This window comes from Paramisgurnus dabryanus, chromosome 6 (genome assembly GCF_030506205.2).
Source record: "Paramisgurnus dabryanus chromosome 6, PD_genome_1.1, whole genome shotgun sequence".
Lineage (NCBI taxonomy): Eukaryota > Metazoa > Chordata > Actinopteri > Cypriniformes > Cobitidae > Paramisgurnus > Paramisgurnus dabryanus.
This window is the reverse complement of record NC_133342.1, coordinates 29,903,372-29,922,665: the sequence shown is the minus strand read 5'-3', so window position 1 is coordinate 29,922,665 and position 19,294 is coordinate 29,903,372. Positions and strand designations below refer to the sequence as shown.

Sequence of the window (19,294 nt, the reverse complement as noted above, 5' to 3'; positions counted from 1 at the left end):
TTCAAAACCACTCTGCAGTAATAATAATGCAGTGACGGTAATTTATTAATTTGTGACAAGAGTATGCAGCAAACCGTTGATACCTAGTGGCCGTTGTTGGTAAAACCACTAAAAGTGTGACACAAACCAAAACTTTTGGGGATTTTAACTTGGAAATTTGGATCAGAGCTACTTGAGACTTATGGCTTCATGTTTGCATTATTACTTTTGTAAAATATTTACATTTTATAATTGTATTTTTAAAATTAATGTGTTTTGGAATTATTTTTATTTATTCAAATAAATTTAAACTGCTATAACAATTTATTTATTTAATATTTTCACCTGTTGTATAGTAAGAGTTGTATCAAAATCCCCCCCCACACACTCAAAGGGTATTTGCGCCACTTAAGCGGATATTTGTGTATGAAAAGTGCAATCGTTTCCATGAATAAAACAAATGACCGATAACATTTTATCATCAGTAAGGTCAGAGTGCCATTTTTGGAGTTTGACAAACTGCTGTATTGGATACATTTTTTACATAACAAAAGTCCCCTGTCATACTAAATGGAAAAATAATAACACACAGGAAAGACACAAAGAGTGAGTAAATAATGACAGAACAATGAATAAACTATTCTATAAAAAAAAAAATAGGCTGCATACAAAACCTCAATTACTGTCCAACACGAAACTGATCACCCAAATAAACATGCCTGGTACACTGTTTTCTCTTAACTATACCCCTTGTGGGAACAGCGTGTACACCCTTCATTATCTATTTGTGACCCACTGAAGCCGTTGACCACAGTTGCTGATCTACAGGGCTGGATTCAGTACACAGTGAGCACAGAAAGAGCCGAGCGGAAACTATAAATGCTTCAACAATCCATCTAATTACACGGCATTCGAAACATCACATTCACTTCAGGCCCTTCATTAGTCCACCTCTCAGCAGCACAGTTTGCCTCTAAAAATATACAGCAGATTCACAAACTAAAGCATTCATACAATCACTATAAAACCATAAACCTTCTGCATCCAATTAGCTCTCAATGCACTCAGAATGCGTCCGTTCCTCAGTTTCAAATTGCCTGTCGCTTCCCTTTGAAGCGGTGACCAAATATTTGCTGACATTGGGTCTGTGTGTCCTTTACTGAGTGTTTGCATGCTGGTTTCCACTGAACTGGCCTTCTTCTGAGCGCTGTTACACGTGTGCCTGGCCTGCTGCCCTTAGATAAAAACGGAGTCAGAGGAGGGGGTAAGAGAAAGTGATAAGTGTTAAATAGCATTTTTCTGTCGTTGAAAAACTGACTAAATCTGCAGTTAATGTGCAGGATCACACAATTCTGATTAAATGTATAACTTGAATGCACTGTAAGTCGCTTTTGAATGAATGAAAATGTTGAGAGCGGCATATTGCAAATGTTATATTAAAACAGATATGAGGCTCCCTTTCAAGTGCAAATAACTTGTGCTACTGTGTGTAATGCTGAAAAGTACCTGAGGAAAAGCTGGCAAGTTATGCACTACACTTCTGTGACAGGACCACCCAGTAACAATGTCCCGTGATAGAGACGAGAGACCACTTTACAAAGGAATCTGGTCTAGTTTGTAAGCGCTGACAGTCTGGGATAACGGATACACAACCTCTCCACTGCAAAGAGGAAGCATTTTGAGTGTAGGATGGAAAATATCCGATCGAGATGTTTTGCAGTCGAACTGAATCGCAAACACATTCCTTGACCACTGAGCTATTGTTAACAACAAATTTGCCAAGCTTGTGATCTCTTGGGTGTACTACCAAATGCACAAACTAAGACTTGTGTCCTTGCATCTGGATTTTTCAGTTTGCATCACATAATACCCTCAACAGGTCTGGTGCCTAAAATTCATGGATTTTGTTAGAGGTGATCACATGGTCATGGTAAGAGAAAGAGGATTATGAGAATCCACAGACAAAACAGTCTAGCCAGAGTGGGCGTGTCATCCGCTGACCACGCCCCCTCCCGCTATTACTACTGGAAGAATCCCGCACTCCCATCATTCCTGGCATGGGCATTAATCTAAAGGGGAGGTGTCTTAATCCCTAACAGCAGATCTGAAGCAATCCCATTAACCTGGGCTCCAAACAATCCGCTGCTCTATAGATGAACAGATAGCTCTGGATTAAATCAAACCATCTCATTACAATTACAACATACAGTAAAGGCATCATCACAATACACTGTAAATATATTTGAAATCTGATGCAGATTAAGATGCATGTTAGGTATTATAGTTTATTGGGTCACTCTGGGTTTTAACATATTGCGCTTGTGCCAGGGGTCTTCAACCTTTATTAAGCCAAGAAACTTGGTGTACAGTATGGAGAGACAGAGATTGGTGTTAAACAGCATTATGAAGTATGGAGTCATACTTTTATATTAGGATTGCAATGCGATATGTTGCGCTGCTGTAAAGCTGGGCAATATTTTGGGATATTTTCTATTTTAGGAGTATTATAGGATATAATTTTAGGAAAGCTGTCATTGAGAACACACCACCAAATGCAAACCATAGCAAAAACATTTGTGGTGCACCCCTATGCTAGTTCTTTCTGTCACTGTTTAGGGTTCGAGATAAGACAAATGCTATCTAGTGGTCAGGATGAAAAAGGAAACAACTACCATAAAAAGATTTTTATGCAAAAAAATAAATAGAGTACCGATGCAGTACTGCCAAACAAAATATCACAATGCTTGCATGTAACAATATTTACTTACACCCTTATTTTATGTTACTTCATTTTTTTGTTGCATAATATTTTAATGTGGGATGGATCAATAGACATTAAGCTTAACTTAAAGTTAAAGTTAACACTGCTTGTTTGTTTAATAAATATTTTCGTTCTCCAATTACTATGAAATTAAACAATAAATTGGCAGGCTCAGTTAAAACACACCTTTTTAATAAAACAACTACATTCAATACAATCACCCTTTAGGATCAGGTTGCACATGCTTCTGTCCAATGAAACAGTCTGAGTGACATCATAGTTTGATGTCACCAATGCCGGTATGACTCCTGATGTTTGGCAGGGCAACGTACCCAGGTAAGTGCCTCATGTTCCCTGCCTCACTGCTGTCCAAGTTCAGTCCAATCCTCTGAAGGTCAGGCCGTCCCACAGTAGGGTCTTATCACAACCTTTTCACCGTATTCTTCAATGGCAGGGTAAGCGACTGATACCAGGGTGCTTTCTAGAAAACAAGTAAACATGTATGCGTATGTGTGCACGTGAACTGAAAGTACATGATCTGTAAACAGGATTGCGGGAAAACAAAATCCTGTATTCACTAATGCTGAATCATTCAGCAAACAGAGTCATTCATTGTAGAAGTGACGGGCAACCAGCTGTAAGAGTGATTACTTTTAAAGCCAACAGAACAAAATATATCAGATTAAGGAAAGGGCAAAAACATACACAAAAATAAAGATCAAGTATGATGAATGTTGCCATTTTTAATCTGTAAATTGGACAGTCACATGTACAGTACTGTGCAAAAGTCTTAGGCCACCACCACCAGACTTGTTTTTGAAGTTTTAATGTCCATCCATATTTATTTTTCAATCCATTTTATTAAAATACAAACAGAAAATACAGGAATTATGTACAAAAAATAATTTTTCAGGACTAAATGTCTTTTTTTTAGCATCGCCAGTGTTTAGTGTGACCTCAAGTTGGCACTAAATACATATTGAGCGTTTTTGAGCAGAATGAAGTAAAAAAAAAAATTCTTTCAGATAAAAAATTAGGATTTAATTTAATTTAGGTTTAAGAGATCCTGCAGTTTCCTGCTATTGCTCAAGCTGAAGGGGAGTTTACCCTAAAAACTTGACACATCAGTTTATAATTTTATACAGTTTTTAATACTACATACACATTTCCTGTATTTTCTGGATGTATTACATTAAAGAGACTGATCAACAATTATATATGATCACCATAAAACATTGCAAAAACAACAAATTTAATTCTGGCATGTTGGCTAAGACTTTTGCACAGTACTGTACATTTACACAATAAGGAAGAAAAACAAAAATGAGATAGAAAGACATAACAGAGATAAATTAAGATGTGTGAAATTGAATCAGATTTTCTCCATTCATCATTTAGCAGTTGAAAGAAGCTTAATTAAAATGAAAGAAGATGAAGTAAACTGGCTAAAGGCCAACAAAAGGAATTTTCACACAACCATTGTAATACATTTTTATAGAGAATCTGGATGTTTATCAACATCACAAAATGAGTCATACTGAAAATGTTGAAGTCAGTGCATTTACTGTAGTCTAAAGCAGGGATTTTCACACCGGGGGGGGGGGGACCCCCATAATGTTCTAAGGGGTCCCCAGATAAAAGTTCAAAGCCAAATAAAAACTGTCTACTGTGTAGCCAATTATTTAAGTTTGTAAACAATTTGCTGTCTTTACAATATCAACTTCATGAGAAATGTATCCAATAATACTGATGTTCCTAACCTTAAAAGCTTTATTATCAGCTTATATGATAGATTTACAGAAAAAAACACCACATTAGGGCTGTCGCGGTAACTGCAATGCAGTTTTACTGCACCACTGACAAGCCAACCGCATGATGACAAGCAACCGCGATTATAATGTTAAATTCATGAAGCTATGCCTTTCTTGTTTTACACATTATAAATGTATAAAGGCAAAAAAGTCAGGATTTAAGAGAAATTAGTTTTTTCGTACATTTTTCAATTCAAGATGTAATACTAGGTTTTTCATATTTCGTTACATCATACAATGAATGTGTGAATAGCCCTGAACACGCAAAGTGAAACTGAGATGACAGAATTAGCGTTGTCTGCATGTAAATGCAGTTTTAAAGTTTAAAATTACTTTAACTGATCAACACAAATACAAAGCGCCATAATACAATTGATTGCTAATAGCAACATTAAAGGAAAACTACACCGTTTTTCAATATTTTACTATGTTCTTACATCAAATTATACATCCCTGTTTTTTTCAATGTGTGCACTTAATCTTTGTACAGCGCGTCATGAATGTGTTAGCATTTAGCCTAGCCCCATTCATTCCTTAGGATCCAAACAGGGATCAATTTAGAAGCCACCAAACACTTCCATGTTTTCTCTATTTAAAGACTGTTACATGAGTAGTTACATGAGTAAGTATGGTGGCACAAAATAAATCTGGCGATTTTGTTAAGTGGATAAAAAATGAGAACTACATTGTATGGCGGAAGAGCACTTAGTTTGCAGCGCTTCGACCTCTGGCGCAGTAACATCATCACTCCTGTGAACTCCCCCCTCTTGTTCAGACTCAGTGAAAAGAGGACTGATGATGTCACTGCGCCAAAGGGTCAAAGTGGTGCAAACTAAAGGGCGATGTATAGTCGTGCGTGCGTAGCTCTGCGTAGCCTGACGCGCTCCTCGCAAAAATTTTAACAGCGCGTCAGATCTGCGCGGACCGCAAGCGCTGTGATTGGTCCACCAGAACCCCTCCCGTGAGGTAAAAAAAACTGCGTCATAGGTATTTCCGTTTGTGACGGTGAAAACAAAGATGAGCCAAGTTGAGGAGTGATTTAACTCAAACTGCAACAAAATTCGCTGTTTATTTATTTCCAGCATTGCTGGTCTTCTCAAATTATACACAACAAGTTGCTGTTTCTTCTTCGTTTGTGGGTTAAATTGCCAAGCTTCTTCTTCTCTGACAATTGCGCTGCTACTGTGGTTACACGCGTGGATACTGCCCACCAGCGGTCGCGCTTGTGTTTGCACGTCGACGCGGCCGACGACGCAAAAGTGAAATGAAAACCGACGCGGAACCTACGCCGTTGCTGCTACGCCGTAGGACCTACGCACGACTATAGCGAGCCCTTAAGTGCTCTTCCGCCATACATTATAGTTCACTTGTAGTATAGCTTATGTTAATCTTTTTCTCATAAAGGGAAAAACATGTCGCACCTTACAGTTTACCTCAATGCACCTCATTGTTCTGGATTTAAATAATAATTTTATTTGAATGATTTTAATAAATAAAGGCAGTAAAACTGCATACCCTGCTAGTGAGCCACACAAAATCAAAACAAGGGAATTTCCCTCACCGCGACACCACATTTCTCCATCTGTCTAGGAAAACTGTAGTGCAACTTATTCCAAAAAATCTATCCAATAGCTTCTTCAGGGATGCTTAACATTTCCACTCCACCTAAAATCAATCTGTGACATTTTGGCTCCAACTCAAAAGCAAAGAAACTATTTTAAAATAAAAGCCCCTCTTTCCTATTCCTCATTCTCTCAAGATCTCTATGGGAAAAAATGAACAGGTGAAAGAGGTTTCACTCTTACACAGACGCTGTGTGCGATAAATTTACTGCTTATTTCCCATTCCAAATCTCTCAGTCTCTGCTCCCATCATTCCACCTTCAGCTCACTGCTGAGTAAATGAAGCATTAAGGATCTAAGGAATGAATTCCTTCCATCTCAGGTGACAGTAATATGATCATCTCGTCCTTATTCAGAAAGGCACCCATCCATCCAAACGTCTACTCGTGTTAAAGGATCGAGCAACCCTGTGAGAATAATCAAGTCCTGGAGCGTGAGGTCAGGATCTCGTTGGAGCTTAAACAGTACACTTGGGTGTTTTCATATTTCGTTCAATTGCCTGGTCCAAACCAGAGTTCAATTACTCCCCCGTCGATCTCTGTTTGCATAATATTATTTGGTTTTGAACTGCGGTACACTTATGTCATCAAGCTGCAGCAGGGCTATGTTGCTATGTAGCGGCTTTAAATGAGAAGGCGACAAAATGGAGTTGTTTGCTTCATCTTAGTTTTTTTAATTTAAACTTTTGGTTTTGTTATCAAAGAATAAATACAGAAACCCACTTGGGCATGTCTTCTGCAAAAATACGTAAAATGTACCAACAAAGTTTGCAGAGGATAGCAGAAATGATCAGCATCAACACTTAAAGTGCGTCATTCATGCTTGTCATCAGTTTAACCCTAGAGTCACATTAGCTACGCACTTGCTTGAGGGGGGTTCCTTGGCTAGTATCTAAAAGCGGTATTTAAAATTCACTTCAGAGGTATTGTTAAGTGACAAGAACGATTATGTTACGTTAACATTTTTGGATTTCAAAGTATTTATTTCTTGATAAAAGTAACAAAATCTATGAGATAAAATGCCAAACTTATTAGATACGTCACGCTGCCCCTTCACTTTGATTGGCAGTCGCTTTGTTGCATGGCTCAGCATTTGCATAAAATAGCCGCCTTGTCTATTTTGGCCCCACCTTGCTCTGCGCAGCGGCGAGCTCGTCGCTGGCAAACGGCCCCTCCCTTGAAAATGGATGGTAGCCTGTCGCTCTGTCTCTTGTAGCTAATGTGACTGAGGGGTAAAGCTGCATTCAGACTAGCAGCGACTAGCAGTTGCAGAGCGAAGCGATCTCATTGATTTCAACAGAAGCTTGGTGACTTCCGGGGACACGAGCGAAGTGATCGTTGGCGACTGTATGGGGCCTGTCCAGGCTTGCAACAAAGTTGAGAAATGTTTAAATTTATGCAAATTATGAGCGACTTCCGGGGTGACTACTAATGAGAACGAAGCAGTGGATATCGGGTCATCCGTCACTCGTCAGTTACTAGAGTGGACGATACTCATTTGTTTATGACAACCAGATTAAGAAACGACTCTTTTGAAACGGACGAGCGACACACAGCGACAAAGCCGCTTATAATGTGAATCTACCTTAAATGAGCACAAAAGCGCACATGCACTTCCACGATTAAGTACAATTGCGTTTATAACATCAGCTAACCGTATCGAAGTCCCCAAGAATCATACACCCGACACATCTTTATGGGCTGGGTGCGGGTCACGGGATCTAAATAAACCGAATTTTGAATGTGCGCTAAGAGTTGCAATCCGCATCTAAAACAATTCGGCAAATAGATCGTAAACCGTTTTAAACAACTCTGGTGAAGAGATTTGGCCTTTTTAGCACTCTACATGCGTTTCATGTCAAGTAGCGTGTTGAGAGAAACCTCCGTAAACGACACATAAGGTAAGCGCGTCATCTGTGTTCTTTTAAGTATGCAAGACCACCATTTTATTGACTAAAATGGCAAAACTTCAACTAGTTTAAAACCCTATTATCACCTTTATCCCGCAAACCAACCAAAAAAAAAACCAGACATAAAGAAAACAGGCAGACATACAGTCAGGAGTAAAGAAACAGGAGACGACAAAGTTCACTTGCAGTGGAGATCTATGGCGTTTGCATTTTTTCCTAGAAGGATTTTTCCTAGAATGCCTCACTGTCATCGGACAAAATGTACTGAGAAATGGCAATCGACCACAGCATCTGCTTAACAGAGTCTGTGTTTTAACAGGAGACAGCAGAGATGTGCTCCTACTGTAATTCATCCCGATCATCTGTTTATGTTCATTTTAGCCTTTCAGACGTTACTCCACATTTGTTTGCTAATAGCAGGGCTGACCTGAAATGCTCCAGCACCGCAGAATATTTTACAGTCTATTACAGTGCAACCTGACCAGCTGTAGCGCAGACACACCACAGCTCAGGTTTCACACTAAACGTAGGCAGGAGAATTCCCTACTCCTGGAAAATCCCACCTTTAGTAACATCAGACAATTCACATGGATTTAGCAGCTTCTGGATGACTACACCTCCACGGCACACATATATCTTTATTACAAAACTAGAGCCTTCAAATACAAGATTTCAATCTGGCTAAATAAAAACTGTCATGATGTGCAAAAGATTGTCTTACATCATTAAAATTCACAACCTCACACACCTCTGCTATCGCTTCCATGACTGGATTTGTAGTTGTTCCCATAACAACAATTCATGATGGGAAAGCGATCTACTGAATTGAAGGAGGTGTGATCTAAAAATTCCTGTCTTCAGTTTCTTTCTAACAAAAGTCTGTCAGCACAGCAGACACTTCAAAGTGTCTGTTGTTTAGCGGCTTTTAGCATTCTTTTTAAATGAAGTTAGACAAACAGGGTCATGGTGACTCTACAGGAAAGATCTGGTCCTTCTCAGCATTCCAGCTACTCAGGAATTTGAAACCCAGCGGTTTATCAAGGATTACATAACACCCTACATCTCACTTAAAAGAGAAAGTGTTGTTTCTAGGTAGCAGAAACAACAACATATTGAGACCCATGTCCGTCGCAAGAGCAGATTTCCCACAGAGAGCGAATAACAACAACAAAGGTCTGACCACATCCAAACCCCAACACCCAAACACAACCTTTATCATAACATTGACTTCATCTCAGTTGTTCCTAATAAACACAGAGAACGCGAGCGAGCGAGAGGTTTAGACTAAAAGAGGAATTTGTGTTTAGTCTTAGTTAAGCGTGCGTCATTATGTATAAAGAGCCCATGCAAAAAAATATTAAAAATGAAGTGTTGGCCTAAAAATCAATGATGTCTTTATTACGCCCACCATGTTAATCTAAACCTATATTTTTCACCTTCCAATGAGATGCTGGGCAGAAATGTTAGACAAATTTTATTTAACATATCAAAACAAAGACCAATATAAAATATGAAAAATACAGTACTGTGCAAAAGTCTTGGGCCACCATCACCAGCTTTGTTGTTTTAGCAAAGTTTTAATGTCCATCCACATTTATTTTTCACTCTTTTTTAAGATACAAACAGAAAATACAAGAAATATGTACACAAAATTAAAAACAAAATTTTCAAAACTAAATGTCTTCTTCAGGCATCGGTCAGTATTCAGTGTGACCTCTCTTGGCACAAAACACATCTTGAGCTTTTTTGAGGAGACTGAAGTCCTGAAGTCATTTGATTAGAATTAGAAATAAGGATTTAATATCATATACCTGTAGGTTTAAGAGATCCTGCAGTTTCCTGCTATTGCTCAAGTGAAAGGGAAATTTACCCTAAATAGTTGACACTTCAGCTTATACTTTTATACTGTTTTTAAAACTACATACACATTTCCTGTATTGTCTGGATGTATTCTAATAAAGAGACTGAGAAATAATTATATACAGTATGATCACTATACAATTGCAAAAACAACAAATCTAATGGTAGCATGGTGCCCTAAGACTTTTGCACAGTACTGTACATTTTGGGTGAACTATTGTTTAAAAACTGCTTTAATGTTCCTGAAAAAATTCCCTGTTGCACATTTTTTAAGTTGAATCAATATGAAATTACAATTAAATTCAACTTTATAGAGTGCCGCGGGGGTGACATATTTTGTAGGCTAACCCAGAAGTTAGTGGGACACTGGTTCCCTCACTAAAAAGCCCATTCATTTTCCCCATAAACTTTTGGATTAGTGCAAAAAATAAGCTGTGTCTTTAACAAAAGCTTATGACACTTACACTCCAACAAAATAGTCTTCACAGATAAACACAATTTTTTATAAATGTTGAAGTCAAAATTCAGCATTTTGTATTTCCAGGAAACGCATTTACATTTCAAAATTCATAAAGATTGTATTCATATGTAAAGATTAACTTGTTGGACAAAATGTTTTGCTAAACACAGATCTTATTTTTTGTAATAAGTTTATGGAAAAAATGAAAGGGATAGTTCGGCAAAAAATGATATTAAACCCATGATTTACTCACCCCCAAGCTGTCCGAGTTGCATATGTCCATCGTTTTTCAGACAAACACATTTTCGGATATTTTATAAAATGTTTTAGATCTTTCAGTTGATTAAATGTAATGGTACGGGGTCCACCCATAGTCCACGACCTGTTGTTGTGTTGTTGTAGAAATATCCATATTTAAAACTGTATTAACAAAATAAATACCTTCCGGAAGCGCCGCCATCTTAGTCGCGTCCGCATTCAGGATGAGAGCTTACGCAACTTACGGAGGCTACTCTGCTGCTGCTCTGTGCCCCCGCCCTCAGAATTTGTCATACGTCACTAAGAAAAGTGCGTACACTACGCTGATACTCTCTCCTGAATACAGAGGAGTCTAAGATGGCGGCGCTACCGGAAGGTATTTATTTTCGTTAATAAAGTTTTAAATATGGATATTTCTACAACAACACGCGTAGATTACCCTCAGAAGACCTTTGTTTATCATCCTGGAGCCGTTTGGATTTATTTTGTGAAGGATGGACGCAATTGTTTGGACTTGAAGGTTGTGGACTATGGGTGGACCCCGTAACATTACATTTAATCAACTGAAAGATCTAAAACATTTTCTAAAATATCCGAAAATATGTTTGTCTGAAAAACGATGGACATATGCAACTCGGACAGCTTGGGGGTGAGTAAATCATGGGTTTAATATCATTTTTGGCCGAACTATCCCTTTAATGCGCTAACTTCCGGGTGGCCTATAAAAATACGCCGGCTGTATCTCAATCCGCTCCCAAGTTCCAGAGGTCATGAATCAGTATATCATGTATGCAGGTCCGGGCACATTGGGACACTGTTCACTTATTTTCCTGGTGACGCGTCTGCTTAAGTGCGTTGTGAAAATTCACAGCTGTTATTCATCAACAACCGGCAAAACCAACATCTCTCTGACTTAATTTTTAAATTCATGTGTTCAAGTATATTATAAAAACACTTTGATTATTTTCTTACATATCCGTGCATAAATTAAGAGGAATATTACATTTAAATATTAAGTAGACCCCTTCCTGTCTAGTGATGTGTGCTTATATTAAAAACTAAAACAAATGTTTATCTTTATAAAAGTTTTAAAACTTTCTTTTAAAATGGCCGAATCCCTGATGAGTGCTGTCTACTGAACAAGGGAGCTGATTGAGACACAGCCATCATCTTTGCAGCACTCTGTTGACCAGTGAAGAGTTGCTATAAATGTAAAAATAAAGTTGAAATAACTTTAAAAATGTATAGCAACTCTTCATCCTCAACATTCAAGAATTTACAATTAAAGTTGTAAATACAAGGATTTTTTTACAGTGTGTACTAAGTTTAACTTTGGCAACAAGGATTGTGAAACAAAAAGTTTCACTTCTCCCTCTTCTTTAAAACTGGTTAAATATTTTAAGTCGCATGATTCATTTTAAAGGCTGAATCTTCAAGTTTATGTTTAGTCTCCAGCTTTTTTCAGCCCAACAGGCATGAAGTCTAACAATACGTTTTTTCCCATCCACCCTGTAATGTTGATGTTGTGTTTAATCTCAAGATGGAATTTGACCTTGTCTTCAGTTCTTGGCTTGCATTGGGAACAGGACCACTAAACTGAATCTGACCTTGCCTGTCATTTGAACAGCAGATGCACCCCAACAATTAGCAGTTTTGGCCTTTACTGTCACATTAGTACTTGTGTACGAAAGCACGTGAGGATCTGTTTTGTTCAAGTCACCACAGACTTCCATCTAAACGCAAATCCATCAGCTCTCAAAAACAAAACATTACTCTAAAAAAGGTATTTGTTAACGTCTGCCCGTTATTTCCCAACAGATTCCTGCATGAGGCGAGTGATAACGCCGGTGTTTGGTTTGGTCTGCGCAGGAGGAGCACTGAGATTGGCTTCTCAGGAAAGAGCCGTGGCTCAGTCAGGCTGAGATTACTACAGACCTGCCAGCTCTATCATAAAGACAAGTATTTGCTGTTGGCGAGATAACTCCACACCGAACCTTACAAAACACTTCTGCATCACCTATCTCTGTCAACTCATTACTGTTCATATCTGGGTGGGGAGAACTTCCTGCTTTTATCTGTCAACGGAGAACAGAACATCCATCGCTCTGTTCTGCGTCTTAAAGAGACACACTTACTGTATACAGAGGATTATAAATGCTCTACTCACTTTAAGTAACGCTTTAAGTTGCTTATAGTAGAATTTCCTTTGAAACAAAAAACTTATTTCTGCATAAAGCGAGTGTGTATGAACAGTATTACTTCCGAAAGTTCATCGGACCATCTGCTGTGAGAAGTCACAATCTTTCCATAATGACAGGTGCTCCCCCATGTTAAGTCACGCTCAAGTCATTTCTATACTTACCTTACCAGATGCACTTAATATTGACTAGACTGTTTAAACAAATGATATGACGAACACTTGAAAAAAATGTCAATTTTTAGATCAAAGATGAAGTTCAATGTGTCTCAATGTATCTGAGGGGTTAATTCCTTGTAAACTGAATGTGACAGCAGGGTGGTAATTCTCAGAATTACTCACATGCACAGGAAGCACAGGGTATTTTTGTGAGAGCTGGGCCCCATCGAGTGCCCCATTCATGTGTTGTGCCTCACACTTTCACTCTTAGTTTCTTCACTCTACGCTGAGATACCTGAGGTTTCTTGTAATCGAACACCGAATTGAGAAAAACGTATAGAAGAGGTGTGAATGTTTCTTCCAGGGTGATATGTGTCACTGCAAAGGGCCATTTACCTCAGACTCAAACAACAAGCCCCCAGATGCTGAAGAGGTCTCTTATTTGCGAAGCTGCTTACATCCTGAGCATCTTCCTTTAGACCTATAAAAGACAAAAAAAATGTGTTTTACAGGTGTTTAGGGTGACCAGAATTGGTATTCCAGCATTATTATTCAAGCTTTCATGCAGGAAGATAATAGCTTTGAACTCATTAACCTGGCGGATGTAACACAGTGAACTCGCACAGGAAAAGAAACCTGTTAACAAATAGGCTAGTTGGGTTTCAGACTGTCATTTAAACCCTACAGTTTCTTTTTTTAAGGACCTTTGTGTCACACAACAAGTGTCTACATTATTATATCCTCTAGGTTATTGGTCAATACCACACAGTATTAAACAAATTATTACCCCCCCTCGGTGTGAACAACACTATCATTCTCATCATCTGGAGATGAATCAATTTAAATGATTCAAAAGAAGTCACCAAACTCTTATTTCATTTAAGGGACACTCTACTTTTTTGAAAATATGCATTTCAAAATGAGCTCTTCTAGAGTTAAACATTCGATTCTTACAGTTTTGGAATCCATTCAGCTGATCTCCGGGTCTGGTGCTAGCACTTTTAGCACAGCTTAGCACAAATTTTGGTTATTTTTAAGCGCGATGCAAATGGTCTAATCAGATTCAATGGATTGTGCTAAGCTATGCTAAAAGTGCTAACGCCAGACCCGGAGATCAGCTGAATGGGTTCCAAAACGGTAAGAATCAAATGTTGACCTCTAGGGGAGTTGGAAAATGAGCATATTTTCAAAAAAAATGGAATGTTCATTTAACTATGCTATTTTTTAAAGTCTACTTTATATTTAGGTTAATTACAAGGCTCATTGAAATGCTTGATTCTGATTGGCCAGTCGTGATATTTCCAGATAACAACCAATCAAAACTAATAACACAATAGTAACCTGGATACTGCAAATCATTTAGACAGGTATTGTTATATTACACAAAAATTAAATATAAATCTTTTTTCATAACATGGAGGGCTCAGCATAAAGGACTGGCCGGTGGCCCGGGGTCAGTGTGAGAGACGCTCGGGCCAGTAAGTGTTAGAGCGGTCTATTTTCGTTCGAAAATCGGTGCACAATCGATCGGACCAACCAAAAAAAGTTTCGAAAACGAAAATAGGTAATCGATTTTAAACAAATATGGACACTATTAATTTTAAAAGAATAAAACAATAAAAATATAGATTTAACAGAACTCACAAACAAGCAGAAAAAGAAAATAAAGAATTCCAAAAGTGCAGTAGGTGTGCGAAAGCTAGACAGAAAATACCCAGCAATTTTACGCACCTATAGTTTCACGCTTTTAATCGCTGCATCGAGTGTTTTGCAAAGAAAATGGAGGACAAAGTCAATAAACCTGTGCAAAACGAGAGAGCGTCGAAATTATGACCTTACAGGAGATGATGAGTTATGACAAGGAGCCACCCTTGCGAGCTGACAGCGACCCGCTTTTGTGATAGAAGATTGGCAGTACGAAATACCCCCACCTTGCCTGCTGGCAACGAAGTACACAAGTTTCCCTGGGACATCAGTGCGGTCGGAGTGCGTCTTCTCAACAGATGGACATATATAGTGAATGAACAGCGCTCTGCTCTGGACCCCTACAATGTTGATCGACTTGTTTTCCTGACCAATAATTTGTAATGGCCCTAGCCTTTTTGCGCATTTCATTATGCCTGCCTAGTGCCGCCTAAGTGTCGGTTACGTTTAATAAAAAAAACACACAGCATGTTCTCAACTTCAAGTAAGTCTATTTAAAGTTTCATTTTTGAACAGTTGTTTGAAATGGATCAAATCATTATTTAAAATAATTCATAAAATCATAAATGCAGCCGGTTTGAAGCCTGCATTAATATTTTTCATTTATGGCAGCAGTCCACTCTGCATACTTTTTTCGAGAATGTTCCACTACACTATGTTCCGCTGTTGCTGTTTGTTATTCTGCACGAAACTTAATGACAATAAAAAAGAAATATTGCTGACTTGTGCGTTTCCAGCGCTCTATGTTTGTCCATTATTTGGCGTTGAAAATGGAAACGTCTTTTTAGATTTTTATACACTTATATATAAAAAATCAAAAATGATTTTTTCACAAAACTGACAGCCCTAGTAGGTGTTGTCACTTTCCCGATCGGGCCAGTGCTTCACCCTCAGTCACTAAAATATATTTTCGCCTGTGGCCATTTTTCTGTATGTATTCTTATACAATGAACATTAACTTCTCGGCAATGTCATGAGGTTTGTCCTACCTTATTGGTTGTTCTGGACGCTATTGCGTGTGTTGTGTTACCTCAACTGGTAGAGCAAAAAGACGTTAAGATGACAGCGCCATATATTTTTTTTACATCTTGGAAGCGACATTTACTATGGTAAAATGTTTTGCAGTTTGCAATCAGTTTCAAGGTAAAGCAGACAAGTTGGGAGGCTTTTTGGCTGGAACAAGCAACTAACGTAAACAAAACATAGTGTGCATGGTGTCTAAAAGGGTTGCCGATAACCCTTCATCTGGTCCACTGAACTTAATGGCGAGACGTTTGAATGAAAACTATTTTAAGCGCATCGAGAGACATATCAACACAGTATTTTGATAGCACTTTTTTATTAATATTGGTTCATTAAAGGAGCGGTGAATCAAATACTCAATTTTAACTTGATAATTTGTTATATAAGAGGTCATCATACTTAAATGAACATCCTGCAAGTTTCAGAACTGAAAACGTCCGTGCTACTGAAATATAACAGTTTTTGGCACCAAGCCAGTAAAACAAGCCAGTGTGGAATTTGGAAATCTATGACGTCAAAGTAGAATTGAAGCACCGCCCCATAGCCAAATACAAGGACCACTTTTGTAGCCCCGCCCACAGCTTCGCTGTGTCTCAACAAGTAAATATGTCTTTAAAGATTGACAAATGTAACCAAAATGACTTTTAAATACATTTTTTCTGAGAGACTTTTATTTTGACGCGGTGATCTGTTATGATAGACTGGAAACGCATTTTCGGTTGTGGAAGAACCGCGTGGGAACAACACAGAAGCTAAATACTTTAATTCGGAGGCTTGGAACATAACATTAAATGCATGGAAAAAGTTTGCTTTTTAAGAAGTTCCAGCTCGTGTGGGGAGTGTTTGTTAACTTTGTGTACACGGATTTATTTGTAAAGAAGTCGATGCTGGATTTGCAGAGAGACTGTGATTAAAAGCACCACTTATATTGGATCTGACAACAATGACACAGCATTATACACAGTAAGACATTTTACTTTATTTAAGTTACTGCATTTCACTATTGCTTTGTTAGAAGAGATCACTTGATATGTCCTGTTGTAACATCCGTGTCTAAACACGTTTGTTTGACTGTTTTAATTTACTAAAAACATTAAACGATTAATAAAGGTACAACACTTAACAATACGACTGTAATTTAAAGGTAGAAATATACAAAAATAGTTATAAGGAAGGATTTATCAGCCGCAGTTTAGATTCTGATGCCCGTTTACTGTGTTGTATACGGTAATTTAGGCGAGTTACGTTTGAAAGGTCAAACACTCAACAAAGCTTATTTTTTATCATATAACTGTGGTATTTAACATTACGTGAATGTAAAAGCAACTTCACAAGCACAATCGAAATATACAAAGTTATTGATAAGGATTTATTAGCTGTAGTTTAGATTCTGATGCGCGCTTACTGTGTTGTATACGGTAATTTAGTCACGTCGAGTTTTGTTTCTACTTTAATATACGTATTGTCATTTATGTGTATCATATTTAGCACCCAGAATCTTTTGTGGCTCAAACATATTTGTGTTCGGCTGCTATTTTTATCACATTAATGTTTTTAAAACATTTCCCCACATGTAATGACGGGGAATGAAGCCGTCCAATCATAGCACTGGGTGTTTACGTCCAGGTCTTCAATGCGGCCCGCCTCTTCAAACGAACCATTTCTCCAGAGAGCCACTAATCCATGTTACAAAATAGCCTATTACTTATTGTTTTTGATGTTTTTGAATGTAAAAAACCATGCGGACATTATAAGTAGACATCAGGCAACAGTATAAAACAATAAAATCGACAAATTCACCGCCCCTTTAACTTAATGTCTTTTTGCTCTACAAGTTGACGCAACAGTTAAATCCTAATATACTTGCAACTATTGATCCTGATAAGAGTATTGTAAAATTACAGTTTACATATAAAATTGCAAATTGTCTTAACAAATGATGAATAAAATGCATATGGATACAATTATATTGTATCCATATTTTGGCAGGGCAAGTAAAAACCTAAACCACTGGCCCAGTACAAAAAATTATTTGCGTTGGTTGAGCTCTGACATGTGACATTATATTTACAAATGATTAAACCAAATAGTATGCATGACATCTAAACATCTTGTTTCATCTTACAACCGAAAGTAAATAGGTTTTTCTACTTGCGGGGATGACACATTTAAGGCAAATAGCGGAGGAATTATGCAAACGCGCACTATTTGACTCAAACGCGTCATCTCTACAAGTTAAACGATTTCGACTTAAGCGGAAAATTATCATGACACAAGTTAAATCTGGAGTTATCTAGAAGCGATGTTGCCCTTAAAATTCTAAGTGAAAGCTACTGTTTTTAATATTTTCCGTCTTAAAGCTGTTTGTGTACCCTGATTACAAGTTGTCCATTTATAGGCCATGAACAATAGCAGAAAACATAGATGTGTGACTCAGAATCTTTTGTTATTCATAATATATTTAGAGAGGTTCTCCAATCTGTGCAGTCTACATATCAAGGACAGGATGTGTACTATGACTGATGCACTAGCATAAATCAAACCTTGTGATTTAAAGCTGAAGATATCAGATCCCTATCATTACATGCTTTAAGGACTTGTACGCGAGTGGTTTTATGATGCTATTTCAGGCTTGCATGATCTATGTAATGAGGTCAATGCATCATCAAATGAAAATTGAAATCTCAGCAGGTTGTTTCACAGCTAGAGGTGACGAGAGAGGAGACGAAAAGGTGGTGGTTTAAAAAAAACTGGACTCTGTCTGGGGATTACACTATTTGGATCAAAACCATAAAGGTGAAACATCGCCATCTCACCTTTATAATACTTTCTTGTCTCTGCATGCATATTTAACTTGATGGCAAAGGCATTTATAGGATGACTCCAAAAAGAGTGGTGTCTGAACTGTCAGGCACTTGAATTTATTTTTTTCATTACCATTTAGCACTAATGGTGCAGACATTAAACACTTCAGTTTAAACAGATTATTTACAACAACACTAAACATATAGGCATGCATGGGCACACATTCACATACTGTATACAAGAAAACACACCGGTAGCAGACTACGCACTGGTGGAGCAGTCAAAAACAAACACTGAGTCCTGTGAGAACAAGCAGTTGGAGCCAGGGCAGACTACTTGCAACCTTCTGGCAACCAAACACACACAGCCAACCACGCCTGGCTCTGCCAACAACAAAACCCTGCCAAAGAGGTCTCGCTAATGCCAGCACCGAAGCAGCGTAGCCAGAAAGATCACGGGCAAGTACAGGACGCCCACACCAGACTCACTTCAGAGAGTGAGAAGAGGAGCAGATGAGTCAGTAGCAAAGAGGTGAATTTTAATCTCAATGTCTCTCACTGGACTTTTTCTTGTGGGAGGAGATGAGAAATGCTCCGCCCCCCTCTGGATTTCCCAGTACTAAATGTAAACATCTTTACATAACGTGACGTCTTAAGAACCGTAAACTAAATGTGTACATTTTCCTTGCTATGGGTGTCATGGGTTTTTTTTCTAGCGTGTTGCTATATGTTGTACCAATTCTATAG

At 38.1% G+C, this 19,294-nt stretch overlaps 1 long non-coding RNA gene across 1 annotated transcript in view; it reads right to left on the bottom strand.

Moving 5' to 3' along the window:
* Positions 1-488: 488 nt before the first annotated feature.
* LOC135766983 (uncharacterized) overlaps positions 489-19,294 on the bottom strand; it is a 65,249-nt gene continuing 46,443 nt past the window's right edge. The window contains exons 2-3 of the long non-coding RNA XR_010541853.2: positions 13,413-13,497; positions 489-3,221 (exon numbers count right to left, since the gene is read on the bottom strand). This is a non-coding gene — a long non-coding RNA (uncharacterized lncRNA). The remainder of the gene's footprint in view (positions 3,222-13,412; positions 13,498-19,294) is intronic.